Below are 4,294 nucleotides of genomic sequence, written 5' to 3' on the forward strand. Positions count from 1 at the left end.
GCCTACCTCTAGGCTTAAGCCTGACTTTACCCGCAAGACGCTATGCCAAGCCTCTGCGAAATGTGAGGTTCCGTTTGACGGGCGCAATTTAGGCACGGATAAAAACCGCGACCAGCCCGCGGAAGGTCACCGCGGCTGCCCGGCTAGCTCAGTCGGTAGAGCATGAGACTCTTAATCTCAGGGTCGTGGGTTCGAGCCCCACGTTGGGCGTTTCTATTAGTCCTCTCTCTTCCCAACGGGGTCTCGGTTTCCAGCGTGCAAACAAGCGAGTCCGTGATTTGCCGGAAAAGTCCAAGTCTGCTTTTTTTTTCTTCTCTTACCCACGGACTGGCTCGCCGCAGGTCTCTGTGGCGCAATCGGTCAGCGCGTTCGGCTGTTAAGCGAAAGGTTGGTGGTTCGATCCCACCCAGGGACGACGGCTGTTTTTCGTTGACGTGCTGCCATGTAACCACCAACGCAGCCCCAGAATTTAGCACATGTGTGTCCACTAGCGCATCCGTGTCATTTAGGACGCATGACACGACCTTTCTTGGCCCCTTTTAGCGTATACAGCTTGGTCAGTTGCCTTGTGTTCAAAGAAGACAGCGGGTGTTATGTGAAAGTTTACATCAGCTCAAGTTTGCTGTGGCGCCTGGATGGATGGATGTATGGATGGATGGATGTTTTGTTCCGGGTGGTGGAGGCCTGTGTTCCAGAGAGGTCCTGCTCAAAACTCATTTTAAAACACCATCGAGCATCTGTAATAACTTCCGATATTGATCGAATTCGGATTGTGTTCGCACCAGTAACTTGTAACCTATCAGGCTCTCAGGCATGAGGTCAATCGACTTGGCATAGGCCTCTATGTACCAGCGTTTTTGTAGGTAAAGTTCCGGTTGGAGGTTGTGTCCCTCCAACTCTTTGTTGTATGGCTCACTTTTGCCCTTGGATATTTGGAGAAGTTTGCCTTCGGTAACCGCTCTCTCACTCGACAGACCGAAACGGAACTTTAGCTCCTGGTTGTGATCGTGCATATTATTGGCCTGCTCTACTGGGTCAAGTTGCATCCCCCAACAACAGATATGGCTAAGACAAACAAAGTACACTCTAAGCCTACCTCTAGGCTTAAGCCTGACTTTACCCGCAAGACGCTATGCCAAGCCTCTGCGAAATGTGAGGTTCCGTTTGACGGGCGCAATTTAGGCACGGATAAAAACCGCGACCAGCCCGCGGAAGGTCACCGCGGCTGCCCGGCTAGCTCAGTCGGTAGAGCATGAGACTCTTAATCTCAGGGTCGTGGGTTCGAGCCCCACGTTGGGCGTTTCTATTAGTCCTCTCTCTTCCCAACGGGGTCTCGGTTTCCAGCGTGCAAACAAGCGAGTCCGTGATTTGCCGGAAAAGTCCAAGTCTGCTTTTTTTTTCTTCTCTTACCCACGGACTGGCTCGAACGCAGGTCTCTGTGGCGCAATCGGTCAGCGCGTTCGGCTGTTAAGCGAAAGGTTGGTGGTTCGATCCCACCCAGGGACGACGGCTGTTTTTCGTTGACGTGCTGCCATGTAACCACCAACGCAGCCCCAGAATTTAGCACATGTGTGTCCACTAGCGCATCCGTGTCATTTAGGACGCATGACACGACCTTTCTTGGGCCCTTTTAGCGTATACAGCTTGGTCAGTTGCCTTGTGTTCAAAGAAGACAGCGGGTGTTATGTGAAAGTTTACATCAGCTCAAGTTTGCTGTGGCGCCTGGATGGATGGATGTATGGATGGATGGATGTTTTGTTCCGGGTGGTGGAGGCCTGTGTTCCAGAGAGGTCCTGCTCAAAACTCATTTTAAAACACCATCGAGCATCTGTAATAACTTCCGATATTGATCGAATTCGGATTGTGTTCGCTCCAGTAACTTGTAACCTATCAGGCTCTCAGGCATGAGGTCAATCGACTTGGCATAGGCCTCTATGTACCAGCGTTTTTGTAGGTAAAGTTCCGGTTGGAGGTTGTGTCCCTCCAACTCTTTGTTGTATGGCTCACTTTTGCCCTTGGATATTTGGAGAAGTTTGCCTTCGGTAACCGCTCTCTCACTCGACAGACCGAAATGGAACTTTAGCTCCTGGTTGTGATTGTGCATATTATTGGCCTGCTCTACTGGGTCAAGTTGCATCCCCCAACAACAGATATGGCTAAGACAAACAAAGTACACTCTAAGCCTACCTCTAGGCTTAAGCCTGACTTTACCCGCAAGACGCTATGCCAAGCCTCTGCGAAATGTGAGGTTCCGTTTGACGGGCGCAATTTAGGCACGGATAAAAACTGCGACCAGCCCGCGGAAGGTCACCGCGGCTGCCCGGCTAGCTCAGTCGGTAGAGCATGAGACTCTTAATCTCAGGGTCGTGGGTTCGAGCCCCACGTTGGGCGTATCTATTAGTCCTCTCTCTTCCCAACGGGGTCTCGGTTTCCAGCGTGCAAACAAGCGAGTCCGTGATTTGCCGGAAAAGTCCAAGTCTGCTTTTTTTTTCTTCTCTTACCCACGGACTGGCTCGAACGCAGGTCTCTGTGGCGCAATCGGTCAGCGCGTTCGGCTGTTAACCGAAAGGTTGGTGGTTCGATCCCACCCAGGGACGACGGCTGTTTTTCGTTGACGTGCTGCCATGTAACCACCAACGCAGCCCCAGAATTTAGCACATGTGTGTCCACTAGCGCATCCGTGTCATTTAGGACGCATGACACGACCTTTCTTGGGCCCTTTTAGCGTATACAGCTTGGTCAGTTGCCTTGTGTTCAAAGAAGACAGCGGGTGTTATGTGAAAGTTTACATCAGCTCAAGTTTGCTGTGGCGCCTGGATGGATGGATGTATGGATGGATGGATGTTTTGTTCCGGGTGGTGGAGGCCTGTGTTCCAGAGAGGTCCTGCTCAAAACTCATTTTAAAACACCATCGAGCATCTGTAATAACTTCCGATATTGATCGAATTCGGATTGTGTTCGCACCAGTAACTTGTAACCTATCAGGCTCTCAGGCATGAGGTCAATCGACTTGGCATAGGCCTCTATGTACCAGCGTTTTTGTAGGTAAAGTTCCGGTTGGAGGTTGTGTCCCTCCAACTCTTTGTTGTATGGCTCACTTTTGCCCTTGGATATTTGGAGAAGTTTGCCTTCGGTAACCGCTCTCTCACTCGACAGACCGAAACGGAACTTTAGCTCCTGGTTGTGATCGTGCATATTATTGGCCTGCTCTACTGGGTCAAGTTGCATCCCCCAACAACAGATATGGCTAAGACAAACAAAGTACACTCTAAGCCTACCTCTAGGCTTAAGCCTGACTTTACCCGCAAGACGCTATGCCAAGCCTCTGCGAAATGTGAGGTTCCGTTTGACGGGCGCAATTTAGGCACGGATAAAAACCGCGACCAGCCCGCGGACGGTCACCGCGGCTGCCCGGCTAGCTCAGTCGGTAGAGCATGAGACTCTTAATCTCAGGGTCGTGGGTTCGAGCCCCACGTTGGGCGTATCTATTAGTCCTCTCTCTTCCCAACGGGGTCTCGGTTTCCAGCGTGCAAACAAGCGAGTCCATGATTTGCCGGAAAAGTCCAAGTCTGCTTTTTTTTTCTTCTCTTACCCACGGACTGGCTCGCCGCAGGTCTCTGTGGCGCAATCGGTCAGCGCGTTCGGCTGTTAACCGAAAGGTTGGTGGTTCGAGCCCACCCAGGGACGACGGCTGTTTTTCGTTGACGTGCTGCCATGTAACCACCAACGCAGCCCCAGAATTTAGCACACGTGTGTCCACTAGCGCATCCGTGTCATTTAGGACGCATGACACGACCTTTCTTGGCCCCTTTTAGCGTATACAGCTTGGTCAGTTGCCTTGTGTTCAAAGAAGACAGCGGGTGTTATGTGAAAGTTTACATCAGCTCAAGTTTGCTGTGGCGCCTGGATGGATGGATGTATGGATGGATGGATGTTTTGTTCCGGGTGGTGGAGGCCTGTGTTCCAGAGAGGTCCTGCTCAAAACTCATTTTAAAACACCATCGAGCATCTGTAATAACTTCCGATATTGATCGAATTCGGATTGTGTTCGCACCAGTAACTTGTAACCTATCAGGCTCTCAGGCATGAGGTCAATCGACTTGGCATAGGCCTCTATGTACCAGCGTTTTTGTAGGTAAAGTTCCGGTTGGAGGTTGTGTCCCTCCAACTCTTTGTTGTATGGCTCACTTTTGCCCTTGGATATTTGGAGAAGTTTGCCTTCGGTAACCGCTCTCTCACTCGACAGACCGAAACGGAACTTTAGCTCCTGGTTGTGATCGTGCATATTATTGGC

This window comes from Rutilus rutilus, assembly GCF_951802725.1.
Source record: "Rutilus rutilus genome assembly, chromosome: 4".
Classification (NCBI taxonomy): domain Eukaryota; kingdom Metazoa; phylum Chordata; class Actinopteri; order Cypriniformes; family Leuciscidae; genus Rutilus; species Rutilus rutilus.